Source organism: Pristiophorus japonicus, chromosome 13, assembly GCF_044704955.1.
Source record: "Pristiophorus japonicus isolate sPriJap1 chromosome 13, sPriJap1.hap1, whole genome shotgun sequence".
Taxonomy (NCBI): Eukaryota; Metazoa; Chordata; class Chondrichthyes; family Pristiophoridae; genus Pristiophorus; species Pristiophorus japonicus.
Window position 1 is genome coordinate 160,854,927 of NC_091989.1, and position 16,998 is coordinate 160,871,924.

Below are 16,998 nucleotides of genomic sequence, written 5' to 3' on the forward strand. Positions count from 1 at the left end.
AATAGTGGGGAACCAAGGGCCTCGTGAGAAACATAGAAACATAGAAATTAGGTGCAGGAGCAGGCCATTCAGCCCTTCAAGTCTGCACCACCATTCGATAAGATCATGGCTGATCATTCCCTCAGTACCCCTGTCCTGCTTTCTTTCCATACCCCTTGATCCCTTTAGCCGTAAGGGCCATATCTAACTCCCTCTTGAATATATCCAATGAACTGGCATCAACCACTCTGCGGCAGGGACTTCCACAGGTTAACAACTCTCTGAGTGAAGAAGTTTCTCCTCATCTCAGTCCTAAATGGCCGACCCCTTATCCTAAGACTGTGTCCCCTGGTTCTGAACTTCCCCAACATCGGGAACAATCTACCCGCATCTAACCTGTCCCGTCCCGTCAAAATCTTGTATGTTTCTATGAGATCCCCTCTCATCCTTCTAAACTCCAAAGTATAAAGGCCCAGTTGGCCCAGTCTCTCCTCATATGTCAGTCCGGCCATCCCGGGAATCAGTCTGGTGAACCTTCGCTGCACTCCCTCAACAGCAAGAACGTCCTTCCTCAGATTAGGAGACCAAAATTGAACACAATATTCCAGATAAGGCCTCACCAAGGCCCCGTACAACTGCAATAAGACCTCCCTGCTCCTATACTCAAATCCCCTAGCTATGAAGGCCAACATACCATTTGCCTTCTTTACCATCTGCTGCACCTGAATGCCAACTTTCAATGCCTGATGAACCATGACACCCAGGTCTCGTTGCACCTCCCCTTTTCCTAACCTGCCACCATTCAGATAATATTCTGTCTTGCGCTTTTGCCCCCAAAGTGGATAACCTCACATTTATCCACATTATACTGCATCTGCCATGCATTTGCCCACTCACCTAACCTGTCCAAGTCACCCTGCAGCCTCTTAGCATCCCCCTCACAGCTCACACCGCCACCCAGTTTAGTGTCATCTGCAAACTTGGAGATATTACACTCAATTCCTTCATCCAAATCATTGATGTATATTGTAAAGAGCTGGGGTCCCAGCACTGAACCCTGCGGTACTCCACTAGTCACTGCCTGCCATTCTGAAAAGGACCCGTTTATCCCGACTCTCTGCTTCCTGTCTGCCAACGTGTTCTCTATCCACGTCAGTATATTACCCCCAATACCATGTGCTTTGATTTTGCACACCAATCTCTTGTGGGGGACCTTGTCAAAAGCCTTTTGAAAGTCCAAATACACCACATCCACTGGTTCTCCCTTGTCCACTCTACTAGTTACATCCTCTCAAAATTCCAGAAGATTTGTCAAGCATGATTTCTCCTTCATAAATCCATGCTGACTTGGACCGATCTTGTCACTGCTTTCCAAATGCGCTGCTATTTTATCCTTAATAATTGATTCCAACATTTTTCCCACCACTGATGTCAGGCTAACCGGTCTATAATTACCCACTTTCTCTCTCCCTCCCTTTTTAAAAAGTGGTGTTACATCAGCTACCCTCCAATCCATAGGAACTGATCCAGAGTCGATAGACTGTTAGAAAATGATCACCAATGCATCCACTATTTCTAGGGCCACTTCCTTAAGTACTCTGGGATGCAGACTATCAGGCCCCGGTGATTTATCGGCCTTCAATCCCATCAATTTCCCTAACACAATTTCCCGCCTAATAAGGATATCCTTCAGTTCCTCCTTCTCACTAGACCCTTGGTCCCCTAGTACTTCTGGAAGGTTATTTGTGTCTTCCTTTGTGAAGACAGAACCAATGTATTTGTTCAATTGGTCTGCCATTTCTTTGTTCCCCATTATAAATTTACCTGAATCTGACTGCAAGGGACCTACGTTTGTCTTCACTAATCTTTTTCTCTTCACATATCTTTTGCAGACAGTTTTTATGTTCCCTGCAAGCTTCTTCTCGTACTCAATTTCCCCCCTCTTAATTAAACCCTTTGTCCTCCTCTGCTGAATTCTAAATTTCTCCCAGTCCTCAGGTTTGCTGCTTTTTCTGGTCAATTTATATGCCTCTTCCGTGGATTTTACACTATCCTTAATTTTCCTTGTTAGCCACGCTTGAGCCACCTTCCCCATTTTATTTTTGCTCCAGACAGGGATGTACAATTGCTGAAGTTCATCCATGTGATCTTTAAATGTTTGCCATTGCCTATCCACCGTCAACCCTTTAAGTATCATTTGCCAGTCTACTCTAGCCAATTCACACCTCAAACCATCGAAGTTACCTTTCCTTAAATTCAGGACCCTAGTTTCTGAATTAACTGTGTCACTCTCCATCCTAATAAAGAATTCTACCATGTTATGGTCATTCTTCACCAAGCGGTCTCGCACAAGATTGCTAATTAGTCCTTTCTGATTACACATCACCCAGTCTAGGATGGCCAGCTCCCTGGTTGGTTCCTCGACATATTGGTCTAGAAAACCATCCCCAATACACTCCAGGAAAACCTCCTCCACCGCATTGCTACCAGTTTGGTTAGCCCAATCAATATGTAGATTAAAGTCACCCATGATAACTGCTGTACCTTTATTGCATGCATCCCTTATTTCTTGTTTGTTCTTGTGTGTGAGAATGAGGAACTGAAAGAAATCAATATTAGTAAAGAAATAGTACTTGAGAAATTAATGATATTAAAACAGAAAAAATTCCCTGGACCTGATGGCCTAGATCCTAGGGTTTAACAACAGGTAGTTACAGAGATAGCGAATGCATTGGTTTTGGTCTTCCAGAATTCCCTAGATTCTAGAACGGTCCCCGTAGATTGGAAGGTAGCAGGTGTAACCCCATGTTCAAGAAAGGAGGGAGAGAGAAAACAGGGAACCAGTTAATTTGACAACAACAGCAGGGAAAATGCTAGAATCTACTATTATGGATGTGGTAACAGTACACTTAATAAATCATGATGTGATTGGGCAGAGTCAACATGGATTTATGAAAGGGAAATCATGTTTGACAAATCTGTTAAGAGTTTTTTGAGGTTGTAACTAGCAGGGTAGATAAGGGGGAACCAGTAGATGTAGTGTATTTGGATTTTCAAAAAGCATTCGATGAGGTGTCACATAAGGGGTTATCACACAAAATTAGTGCTCATGGGGAATATATTAGCATGGATTGAGGATTAGTTAATGGACAGAAAACAGAGCATAGGAATAAATGGGTCACTTTTGGATTGGCAGGCTGTAACTAGTGGGGTGCTGCAAAGTTCAGTGCTGGGGCTTCAGCGATTTACAATCTATATCAATCACTTAGATGAGGGGACCGAGTGTAATATATCCAAGTTTGCTGACGATACAAAGCTGAATGTGAAAGTAAGTTGTGAGGAGGTTGCAAAGGGATGTAGACAGATTAAGTGAGTGGGCAAGAACATGGCAGATGGAATATAATGTGGTGAAATGTGAAGTTATGCACTTTGGAAGGAAAAATACAAAAGCAGAATATTTTTTAAATGAGAGATTGGGAAATGTTGGTATTCAGTGGGACTTGGGTGACCTTGTACACTGAAAGTTAACCTGCAGGTACAGCAAGCAATTAGGAAAGAAAATGGTATGTTAGCCTTTATTACAAAAGGATTGGAGAAAAGGAAGTCCTACTTCAATTATATAAAGCCTTGGTGAGACCACACCTGGAGTACCGTGTACAGTTTTCATCTCCTTACCGAAGGAAGGATATATTTGCCTTAGAATGGGTGCAACAAAGGTTTACTAGACAGACTGATTCCTGGGATGGGGGGGATTGCCCTATGAGGAGAGTTTAAGTAGATTAGGCCTATATTCCTGAGAGATTAGAAGAATGAGAGGTGATCTCATTGAAATGTATAAAATTCTTAAGGGACTTGACAGGGATAGATGCCGGGAGGATGTTTTCCCTAGCTTGGGAATCTAGAACTAGGGTCACAGTTTCAGAATAAGGGGTCAGCAATTTAGGGCTCAGATGAGGAGCAATTTCTGCACTCAAAGGATTGTGAATCTTTGGAATTTTCTACCCGAGAGGGCTGTGGATACTCAGTCGTTAGTGTATTAAAGACTGAGATTGACAGATTTTTGGATACTAAGGGAATCAAGAGATGTGGGGATAGTGCGGGAAGGTGGAAATGAGGTTGAAGATCAGCCATGATCGTATTGAATGACTCGAAGGGCTGAATGGCCTACTCCTGTTCCTATGTTGTTAATGCTGGACTTAAAACAGCAAACAGAGGAATGTAACACAAATGCGTTCAATGGTCATCCATTAATGTTGCCAGTGATTTTGAAACAAATAGGACTAAAATGATCATTAAAGAAAAAATAACTATCTGTTTCACTAGCTCTCCAAATATCTAGAGAAACTGATCATATTGGCCTGGACTTTCGGTGGGTAATGATGGCAACCTGCCAGCGTTCACCGTCATTACCTCTCTGAAATTGACCGTAACGTTAGGATTTAGCGCATGCGCATCTAAATGCAGAAATCCAGAAGATGCAGTGAGTTATTCACTGCTCTGATACAGGCTGTGCTGTGGACGAACCCCACCTCCCCCGCCTCCGCCCCCACCTCCCCTGCCCCCACCTCCCCCAATCAATGAAATTGACTAAAACTTGAGCTTTTCCACGCTAGTAACATCGTTAAACATCCCATTAAATGTTAGGCCTTCTTGAAATAGGTATAACTTAGGGTTTAACAGCATATTGGCTATAAACAACCATTCTGGTCCTGAAAAACTAATTTTTATATTTGTGGATTGTAAAATTTCTCCATTATGCTAAAAATTACAATAAAAAAATGATTTCCTGGTTTGCTGTCTGTGAGCATTCTTCAATGTGATTGGCTGCTTAGACAGCTTGATGACGTCACTGCTGCACCTCCATAGGAATCGTCTATTCACAGCGCTAGTCAATTACACATTGAGAAACCTCAAGTTCTTTGAGGTCAGCAGCGAGCGCCTTTGCTTTATCGCTGACCGCAAATTACGGACTATAGAACTTGGCCGACATTGTAAACATATAGCATAAACGTCAACCTCTAAGGAGCATTTATTATGACAGCAGGCTTTAGGAGTAGGGATGGGGGGGGTTGGTGACGGGCGGGAAGAAGACATCTCACCAACATTCCCACCAAGCAGCCACACAACAGTCTGAAGATCCTGCGCAGGCCACTTACCGGCTTATCAGAGGAAGAAACCGCGCATGCGTGAAAATTTGAATGGACTGCGCGGCCAGTTAAAGGGACCACGCATGAAAAAGAAATTAGAGGAAACATTGCACCTCACACATTGCAATCAGCTGTTTAATTTAAGTCTTACACCTGAATTTGTGCGTCTGGTGGAGAGAATACCAGCGGCAGGTCGGGGCCATAAAAGGAGCGGAGGTGCGGTAGCCCGGGAGCAGTGTGGAGGCCACTTCAGGAAGCAGCGCGAGCTGGTGCAGGAGGGCGAAGGCAGCAAAGAGTGACATCATCAAGGTCCAGGTCAGTGATTGGAGCGTGAGCAGATACAGCAGGAGCGGCGAGAGACTGTGGAGGGATGTGATCGTGGCCCAGGAGAGGTGCATGTTCGGGGCCAGAAGAGGCGAGGGCTCAGGGACAGCACAGACCAGCCCACACTGCGATATGTGTGCGTACTGGGTCCGTGCAGCAGAGCTGGTCTCCAGTTGTCTTGGATAACCCTTGCCACTGGACCAAGACCTAGCTCTGTCAAGCCCGTGTCGTGGCTGATGTGCAACGGTCACCACACGTTTAAAAAATCCAAGCACAGGCATCTTCAGGATGTAGTTCGGGATCTGGAATATTAGGTCCTTCATTGAAACACCTGTGAACTCATCCTTTTTTGACGTGGAAGCAAGTCATCCTCATTTCAAGGGACTGCCTATGATTGACTGATAGATTAAAACATTTTTACTCAGAATAGTTGACAACAGTCATCTGTTGCGATTTTATCAAGCTCAGGGCATCTTTGGATCCAGAAGAATTTTTGGGAGCTATTGCGCAACACATGAAAAACAATATAAGCAAGGCAGGGGAGAAATGGTTTCTAACATAGTCCAAAAGGAAAAACTGACCAACAAAGCAGCATGCATGTTTATTTACACTCACCACTCAAGGAGTGAATCACAATTTTTTCTCCAACAGCAAGAAAAGAAAAAATTGATTTCAAAAATTGCAAGTTTTCAACTATTAATGGTTTCCCCAGCAATCCCAGAATATGGCACAGTAACAGAAGTGCTTCTGTCCTAAGTGGATCTAAATCATATAATTTTGCTTTAGTGTAATTGTAGATGTTGCAAACATTACTGATTGGCAATGGGTTGGTACTGCCGGGCCCTTCTCCACCAGCTGAAATGACAGTGTGATGAACTAGTGAAGCAAACATTTACTTAACCCAAGTTCAATCAATATACTTTATTCACAAAATTTCCACTCTGGAAACCGATCCAGCAGCCAACTGGCTGAAGGCTAGACAAATCCGTGGCATTCTGTGCACATCGCTCATCAAAATGAGATTATTTTTTAAAAAACAACAAAAAGCAAGTATCTCTAATGCAATTACCAATGTTTTTTACAGTCTAAAGTGGATTGTCTGTAGTTCTACCTTGCAACAGGACTCGAACAGTAATACTGTTTGCCCACAGTGCTTTACTTTGACTGACATCTGCTCAGCTACAAGTGCCTAAACTGTCACTAATTATAAATGAGATTTATAGTGCGTGCATTCAATGCCATGTGTGACTTTGCAGCTTTGCGATAGAAGGTGAATATTCTACCCATCATTTAAATAAGCCTGCAGAAGATTTCAAAAGCATCAGCAATTTCTTTACTGATGGAGGAGAATAACATTAACCCCGTTAACTCTAAAGGAAGAATGAACAAACTTGCATCTATGATGTTATGTATGTAACTATGTAATACTTGCCACCAGAGGGCGCGACTGTTGGAGTCCCAATGGTCACCTGCACACACGTGCAGGGCCAGTATAAAAGATTGGCTGCCATGTTGTTTAGGCACGCTGGGGTTGTAATAAAGACTAAGGTCACACTAAGTTTAGTTCACAGTACTCAGCCTCGTGGCGCTCTTCTATACACAACACTTGGGTGACGAGTAACAAAATACGAACCTTCATGCAACCATGGCTGCTGTTGGAATATTGGAGAGATTCGTAGAGGGTGATGATTGGGAAACCTTCGTCGAGTGTCTCGACCAGTATTCGTGGCCAACGAGCTGGAAGGAGACACTAATGCTGCCAAGCACAGGGCGGTTCTCCTCACCGTCTGTGGGCCTAAAATATACGGCCTCATCAAGAATCTGCTCGCATCGACAAAACCAACGGAGAAGGAATATACAGAGTTGTGCATGCTGGTTCGGGACCACTTCAAACCACTTCATGGCCAGATATCGTTTTTACACGCACCATCGCTCCGGGGGCCAGGACGTGGCGAATTATGTCGCTGACCTGAGACGCCTCGCGGGACCTTGTGACTTTGGAGCTGCGTTGGGGGAAATGCTGCGGGACTTTTTCGTGCTGAGCATCAGCCACAAGGTCATTCTTCGAAAGCTGCTGGCTGCCGAAACCCTAGACCTGAGCAAGGCCATCGCGATCGCCCCGGCATGCATGGCCATGGACGATAACACCAAACAGATATCTTCTCAACATCGAAGCTCACCGGTAAGTACTCTGTAGAAAATGATGTCGCTAGCAGGCCGAATACGTCTGCAAGACCTGTGATGACTCAGAGTCCGCCATCGGGGGTGAATGTGAATCCATTAGCACCGTGTTGGCGCTGCGGGGGTAATCATTGGGCCCATCAATGTCGATTCAAGCACTACGTGTGCAAAGGCTGCACAACGATGGGGCACCTCCAGCGAATGTACAAAAGTGCTGCGACACATCACGTGGAAGAGGATGATCGATCCGGCGCGGATCATTCAGCACAGGCCACTCAACCCAAGGAAAAAGTGTATGGGGTACATACCTTCACCACCAAGCGCCCTCCTATAATGCTGAAAGTCAAATTAAATGGAGTTCCAGTATCCATGGAGTTGGACAAGGGTGTGAGTCAGTCAATAATGAGCCAGAAGGCTTTCAAGAAACTGTGGGGCAATAAAGCACAAAGGCCCAAACTGAGCCCAATTAATGCAAAGCTGCGTACCTACACCAAAGAGCTCATACCAGTCATTGGAAGTGCGGCAGTGAAGGTATCGTATGATGGAGCTGTGCATGACCTATCATTGTGGATTGTTCCAGGCAATGGCCCAATGCTGTTCGGCAGAAGCTGGCTAGAAAAGATTAGATGGAGTTGGAACGACATCAAAGCACAATTTTCAGTGGATGACGCCTCGTGTGCTCAAGTGCTGAGCAAGTTTCCCTCACGATTCGAACCAGGTATTGCAACTTCACAGGCCTCAAGGTACAGATCCATCTCGGTCCCAATGCACGGCCCGTCCATCACAAGGCTCGGGCAGTTTCATATATGATGAGGGAGAAAGTCGAGATCGAACTGGACAGACTCCGATGCGAAGGAATCATATCGCCAGTCAAGTTCAATGAGTGGGCCAGTCCAATTATTCCGGTGTTGAAAAGCGATGGCACGGTCAGAATCTGCTGAGACTACAAGGTAACGATTAACCGAGTCTCACTACAGGACCAGTACCCACTGCCTAAGCGGATGACCTGTTCGCAACATTAGCCGGGGGGGGCAGGGAGGGGGGAAGTCATTCACCAAGTTGGACCTAACCTCCGCCTACATGACACAGGAGCTGGCTGAATCTTCGAAAAGACTGACGTGCATCAACACACACAAAGAGCTGTTTAAATACCACAGGTGCCCTTTTGGGATTCGCTCAGCTACAGCCATTTTTCAGAGAAACATGGAGTTTGCTGAAATCTGTTCTGCGCACCGTTGAGTTTCAAGACGACCATCCTGATCACTGGTCGTGACACCATTGAACATCTACACAACCTGGAAGAGGTTCTAAGTCGCCTAAACTGAGTGAGACTAAGGCTGATACACTCCAAGTGTGTTTTCCTGTCGAATTTTTGGGGAGAAAGATTGCAGCAGACGGCATCAGGTCCACGGATTCAAAGAAAGAGGCCATCAAGAATGCACCCAGACCACAGAATGTGATGGAGCTGTGTTCGTTCCTGGGACTCTTCAACTATTTCAGTAACTTTCTACCCGGGTTGAGCACGTTGTTAGAGCCTTTGCACATGTTGCTATGTAAGGGTGACGACTGGGTTTGGGGCAAATCTCAAGACACAGCCTTTGAGAAGGCCAGGAACCTGCTATGTTCAAATAAGTTACTTGTTCACTATGACCCATGTAAACATTTAGTACTAGCTTGTGACGCCTCATCGTGCGGGGTCGGCTGTGTGTTACAGCAAGCCAATGTATCGGGCAACCTCCAATCGGTTGCATATGCGTCTAGAAGTCTGTCTAAGGCTGAAAGAGCCTATAGTATGGTTGAGAAAGAGGCGTTAGCATGTGTATACGGAGCTAAGAAAATGCACCAATACCTAATTGAACTTCGCTTTGAGCTTGAAACTGATCACAAGCTGCTCATTTCACTGGTTTCAGAGAGCAAAGGTATAAATACCAATGCAGTGTCCCGCATCCAAAGATAGGCACTAACATTATCCGCTTATGACTATGTTATCTGCCACAGACCAGGCACTGAAAACTGTGCCGATGCTTTCAGCCGGCTACCATTACCCACCACTGGGGTTGAAATGGCACAGCCCGCAGACTTGCTACTGGTCATGGATGCTTTTGAGAGCGAAGGGTCACCCGTCACAGCTCGCCAGATCAGGACCTGGACCAGTCAGGATCCTGTGCTATCATTTGTAAAGAGTTCCGTCATAAATGGGAACTGGTCGGCAAGATGAAATTAAGCCGTTTCACCAACGCAAAGCTGAAATGTCCATCTAGTCGGATTGTCTCTTATGGGGTAATCGTGTGGTTTTGCCAAAAAAAGGCAGGGAAACGTTTATTCGCGATCGACACAGTATCCACCCAGGTATTGTCATGATGAAGGCAATTGCCAGGTTGCATGTTTGGTGGCCCGGCATTGACTCGGACCGCTCACCGGGGTTCCCCCGGCAGAATTGTTAATGAAGAGAGCTCTCAAAGCCAGGCTCTCCCGAGTCCACCCAGATCTCAATGATCACGTGGAAACTTACCACACCGGCAGAACATGTACCATGATCGCGCGGCTGTTTCACGTGACATTGATGTTAACGACCTTGTGTTTGTCCTGAATTACGGTCATGGTCCCAAGTGTGTTGCTGGCACGGTTTTGGCCAAGGAACCGAATAGGGTGTCTGTAATCAAACTGTTAAATGGCCAAACGTGCAGAAAGCATTTAGATCAGACTAAATTGCGATTTACTGACTACCAGGAATGACTTGAAGAGGACATCACCATCGACAATCCACCAACACACACCCAACCAGCAATCAACCTCACTGTCAATCACGAGGATGAACCCACCATTCCTGACAGTCCGGTCAGACCAGCCGTAGTTCAGTGCAGCAAGAGTCCGACCAACTCACACACACCAGGGTTTGAACTTAGATGATCAACCAGGGAGTGAAGGGTTCCGGATCGCCTCAACTTGTAAATAACTTGTACCAAAGACTTTGGTGGGGGGAGTGATGTTATGTATGTAACTATGTAATACTTGCCACCAGAGGGCGCGACTGTTGGAGTCCCAATGGTCACCTGCACACACGTGCAGGGCCAGTATAAAAGGTTGGCTGCCATGTTGTTTAGGCACGCTGGAGTTGTAATAAAGAAGACTAAGGTCACAGTAAGTTTAGCTCACAGTACTCGGCCTCGTGGAGTTCTTCTATACACAATATATATGGCACCTTTTATGTCCTCAAGATGTCCCAAAGCATTTGACAACAAATAAATTGCATTTGAAATATCGTCACTCCTGTTTTGTAGACAAACATTTCAGCCAATTTGCATGCAGCAAGATCTCACAGACAGCAATGAGATAAAGAGACAAGGTAATCTATTTTTGGTGGTGTTGGTTGGAAGATAAATCTTGGCGAGGACACTGGGAGAACTCTTCTATTCTTCAAATAGTGCCATGGGATCTTTTACATTCAGCTGAACAGGCAGACATGCTTGGTTTAATGTCTCATTCAAAAGACATAAGAACATAAGAATTAGGAACAGGAGTAGGCCATCTAGCCCCTCGAGCCTGCTCCGCCATTCAACAAGATCATGGCTGATCTGGCCATGGACTCAGCTCCACTTACCTGCCCGCTCCCCATAACCCTTAATTCCCTTATTGGTTAAAAACCTATCTATCTGTGACTTGAATACATTCAATGAGCTAGCCTCAACTGCTTCCTTGGGCAGAGAATTCCACAGATTCACAACCCTCTAGGAGAAGAAATTACGTCTCAACTCGGTTTTAAATTGGCTCCTCCGTATTTTGAGGCTGTGCCCCCTAGTTCTAGTCTCCCTGACCAGTGGAAACAACCTCTCCGCCTCTATCTTGTCTATCCCTTTCATTATTTTAAATGTTTCTATGAGATCACCCCTCATCCTTCTGAACTCCAACGAGTAAAGACCCAGTCTACTCAATCTATCATCATAAGGTAACCCCCTCATCTCCGGAATCAGCCTCGTGAATCATGTCTGTACCCCCTTCAAAGCTAGTATATCCTTCCTTAAGTAAGGTGACCAAAACTGCATGCAGTACTCCAGGTGCGGCCTCACCAATACCCTATACAGTTGCAGCAGGACCTCCCTGCTTTTGTACTCCATCCCTCTCGCAATGAAGGCCAAATTCCATTCGCCTTCCTGATTACCTGCTACACCTGCAAACTAACTTTTTGGGATACATGTGGGGTGGATTGACCCATCCACCTCCACGGAGGTGTGTGGGGTTGCTGACCCATCCACCTCCATGGCATGAACCTGGTATTGCAGTACTTCCAGGAACGGTGCAGTGGCTCTCGGCCTTTTGGCTAAGAGCATTGGCGCAGAGTGATCCTTGATGTGTGCAAGGTGACCTCTGGCGTTTGTGATTTGACAAAGAATTGGAAAGATTGGCTACATGCACAAGGACCCCCAGGTCCCTCTGCACCACAGCATGTTGTAATTTCTCCCCATTCAAATAATATTCCCTTTTACTGTTTTTTTTCCCCCAAGGTTGATGACCTCAACTTTCCGACATTGTATTCCATCTGCCAAACCTTAGCCCATTCACTTAACCTATCCAAATCTCTTTGCAGCCTCTCTGTGTCCTCTACACAACCCGCTTTCCCACTAATCTTTGTGTCATCTGCAAATTTTGTTACACTACACTCTGTCCCCTCTTCCAGGTCATCTATGTATATTGTAAACAGTTGTGGTCCCAGCACCGATCCCTGTGGCACACCACTAACCACCGATTTCCAACCCGAAAAGGACCCATTTATCCCAACTCTCTGCTTTCTGTTCGCCAGCCAATTCTCTATCCATGCTAATACATTTCCTCTGACTCCGCGTACCTCTATCTTCTGCAGTAACCTTTTGTGCGGCACCTTATCGAATGCCTTTTGGAAATCTAAATACACCACATCCATCGGTACACCTCTATCCACCATGCTCGTTATATCCTCAAAGAATTCCAGTAAATTAGTTAAACATGATTTCCCCTTCATGAATCCATGCTGCGTCTGCTTGATTGCACTATTCCTATCTAGATGTCCCGCTATTTCTTCCTTAATGATAGTTTCAAGCATTTTCCCCACTACAGATGTTAAACTAACCGGCCTATAGTTACCTGCCTTTTGTCTGCCCCCTTTTTTAAACAGAGCCGTTACATTAGCTGCTTTCCAATCCGCTGGTACCTCCCCAGAGTCCAGAGAATTTTGGTAGATTATAACAAATGCATCTGCTATAACTTCCGCCATCTCTTTTAATACCCTGGGATGCATTTCATCAGGACCAGGGGACTTGTCTACCTTGAGTCCCATTAGCCTGTCCAGCACTACCCCCTAGTGATAGTGATTGTCTCAAGGTCCTCCCTTCCCAAATTCCTGTGACCAGTCATTAATGTATATATGAAACAGCAGTGGTCCTAGTGCTGAACTCTGCAGACTCCACCAAATACCACCCTCCAGTCTGAAAACAGCCATTCACCACAATGCTCTGTTTTCTATCCCTTAGCCAATTTTGTATCCATGTTGTTACTGCCCCTTATATCCCATGGGCTTAAATTATGCTAACAAACTTACTTATTGGGGCCGAAATTGGTCAAAACTGATGGTCCGCCCATTTCTCGGCGGTATGTCGTTTCACACCACTGGGTACCGCCGGGCGGAGTGTGCACGATTTTCGTCACTTTTTTCTCGGCGGTATGCCGAGCAGAGTGCAGCCAGCGGTGTGCAGGCAGTGAGTCCTTTGCACTGGGGAATCTTCGGCTCCCGAGGTGTGCGCGCGCATGCTGCGGCGAAGCTCCGCCCCCCCGAGAGGCACTGACGAGAAGTCACAGAAACTGCCGGCCTGAGAGCGCTGTGTAGATATGTGGAGGGAAATCGCTGCTGTGGAGGGAGATACCTATGGAGAGAGATACCTGTGGACGGAGATCGCTGCTTGAGGGGAGATCGCTGCTTGGGGGGAGATCTTTGTGGCGGGGGGGGGAAGAGATCGCTGTGGGTGGGGTGGGGGGGCGAGGGGAGGAAGAGACTGAGGGATGGGGAGAGACTGGGGGGGTGAGATATTTTTTTTAATTTACAGGTAAAGATGCATTCCGCCGACAGAAGATCAACTTAAAACCATCTTTTCCAGGGCAGTTTGCAGGGTCGGCGGTCAGTGATGAATTTTCCAATTTTGGGCGGTATGTCGGTGGTGTGCATGGGCAGACGGTATGTTGCTGATGAATTTTCCACCAGGCGGTATGTGTGTGATATGTAGGTACTTTTCGATGAATTTTGCGATTTTGGGCGGTATGTCAGCAGTATGTCCACCAATTTTGGGCTCAATATGTGGTACATTATTAAAAGCTTTTGAAATTCCACATACACAACATCAACTACACGGCCCTCATCCACCCTCTCTGTTACCTCATCAAAAAATTTAGTCAAGTTAATCAAACACAATTTGCAATGAACAGATTTGTGCTGGCTCTCCTTTATTAGTCCATGCTTATCCAAGTGGCTGTGAACTTTCTCCTGGATTATTGTTTCTAAAAGCTTCCCCAACACTGATATTAAACTGACTGGCCTATAATTGCCAGGCTTATCCTTCTTCCCTTTTTTGAACAAGTGTCTAACATTTGTAATCCTCCAGTCCTCTGACACCACCCCTGTATCTAAGGAGCATTGGAAGATTAAGGCCAGCTCCTTTAAAAATTCTACCCTTACTTCCCCGAGCACCCTACTGTGCATCCATAAGAACATAAGAAACAGGAGCAGGAGTAAGCCATACGGCCCCTCGAGCCTGCCCCGCCATTTAATAAGATCATGGCTGATCTGATCATGGACTCAGCTCCACCTCCCTGCCTGCTTCCCATAATCCCTTGTCCCCTTATCGTTTAAGAAACTGTCTATTTCTGTCTTAACTTTATTCAATGTCCCAGCTTCCACAGCTCTCTGAGGTAGTGAATTCCACAGATTTACAACCCTCTGAGAGAAGAAATTTCTCCTCATCTCAGTTTTAAATGGGTGGCCCCTTATTCTAAGATCATGCCCTCTAGCTCTAGTCTCCCCCATCAGTGGAAACATCCTCTCTGCATCCACCTTGTCAACCCCCCTCATAATCTTATACATTTCGATAAGATCACCTCTCATTCTTCTGAATTGCAATGAGTAGAGGCCCAACCTACTCAACCTTTCCTCATAAGTCAACCCCCTCATCTCCAGAATCAACCTAGTGAACCTTCTCTGAACTGCGTCCAAAGCAAGTATATCCTTTCGTAAATATGGAAACCAAAACTACACACAGTATCCCATCCGGACCGGATGATTTATCCACTTTAAGTACTGCCAGCCTGTCTAGTGCCTCAATTTTATCTAAGTTTATCTCATCCAGTGTCCTAGCAACCTCCTCCTGGCAAATGACGTTCAACACAGATAAATATGAGGTACAGGTGCAGCGCCTAAAATCCGGAACCCTCGAGACTGAGGCCGTTCTGGATTCCGGGCTTTTCCGGACTTTCGATTTGTTTTCTGATGTCACGAATCTGGAAACACCCGAGCCCAGTTTTGGATATTTCCGGATTTCGGAAAGTCAGAAAGGGAGGGATTCCCACAAGAGTTGTTTGGGCCGTTCGGCCCTGCCAAGGAAGGTGTTGCTGGGCAGGCCCCGCCAACAGGTTGTCGTCAGGCTGGGCCCCGCTGAGGAAGTCATAGTCAGGTGGGCCCTCGCAGAGGATGTTGTCAGATCGACCCCGCCGAGGAAGATGTCGTCGGGCGGGCTCCCACCGAGGATGTTGTCAGGAGGGCGGGCCCCGCCGAGGTGTTCGGGCGGCCCCCGCCATGGAGGTGTTCGGGCGGGCCCCACCAAAGTGGTTGCCGAGCAAGCCGGCGAGGAGACCCCGAGGTAACGGCAGTGGCGAGGCGAGATCCGAGGTCGGGCAGGGTCGTCAGGTCTGGATTTCAGAACATTTTACGGATTCCGGACAACCCTGCCACCGATCAGTCCAGAATCCAGATTCTGGAACATTCCGGATCTCCGGATTCTAGACGCTGCAACTGTATTATATTTTGATAGGTGAATAGGGAGGTAATTTATTACTTGGAGGGTGAGAGTCTAGGTGGGGTAGAGGACCAAAGGGATCTCGGAGTACCAACACACAAATCACTGAACATTGCGACACAGGTCAGCAAGGCCGTAAAAAAGCAAAACAAGCACTAGGGTTTATTTCTAGAGGATTGAAAAGTAGTGAAGTTATGCTAAACCGGTATCAAACTTTGGGTAGACCACACAGAGTACTTTGTGCCGTTTTGGTCGCCGTATTATGAAAAGGATATAAAGGCACTGGAGAGGGTACAGAGAAGATTTACAAGGATGATACCAGAAATGCGAGAGTATTCTTATCAGGAAAGGATGAACAGGTTGGATCTCTTTTGTCTTGAAAAATGAAGGCTGAGGGGTGACCTAATAGAGGTCTTTAAAATTATAAAAGGTTTTGATAGCGTGGATACAGAGAGAATTTTTCCACTTGTGGTGAAGGACATAACTAGAGGCCATCAATATCAGACAGTCACCAAGAAATCCAATAGGGAATTTAGAAGAAACTTCTTTACCCAGAGAGTGGTGAGAATGTGGAACTCACTACCACAGGGAGTGGTTGCAGTGAATAGTATAGATGCATTTAAGGGGAGGCTGGACAAGTATATATGGTAGAAGGGAATAGAGGGTTATGTTGATAGATTTAGATGTGGAAAGATGGGAGGAGGTTCGAGTGGAGCATAAACACTGGCATGGACTGGTTGGGCTGGATGGCCTGTTTCTGTGTTGTATATCCTGTGTAATCCTATGTTTACCATAGCTTTGGCAAAGTCCTCTTCCATGATAAACATCAATGCAAAGTAGCACGTTTGTGATTCTGAGGCAAATGTGCTACTGTAGTACTGAGCCAAGCTAACACTTTTAGATAAAGTAGATTCTAGGGGCTGGATTTTTACACAGAAGAGCTGGATTGATCACAAAAGGATTGTGAATCAATTTCAGGGAGCATGTAATGCGGGACAAGTGTTCCTTTTGTAAGTGACTCTATCAGTAATATATATACACATGGCTTTTGCTGGTTCAAATTATTACAGTAGTTTCAAGTTCTGGACACAATTCTTCAAGATTTCATAAAAGGGCTGTCGTCATTTTCATCTATTAAGTCCAATTAATTGAATAAAAGTTCATCCCATCAGATATTGAACACGGGTTCAATAAATAAATAGTTTACAGTAAGAGTAAGTGCCAAGGTATCACAGAACTAGCTTCCACATCTCTGGAGGCAACAACTTTTATTTATATAGCGCCTTTAACGTAGTAAAATGTCCCAAGGCGTTTCACAGCAGTGCTACAAGACA

The 16,998-nt window shown here is 45.7% G+C and overlaps 1 protein-coding gene across 1 annotated transcript in view; it reads right to left on the bottom strand.

The window, feature by feature from the left end:
• LOC139278215 (zinc finger homeobox protein 3-like) overlaps positions 1 to 16,998 on the bottom strand; it is a 144,817-nt gene that overhangs the window by 25,156 nt on the left and 102,663 nt on the right. The gene's annotated exons all lie outside the window — the stretch shown is intronic.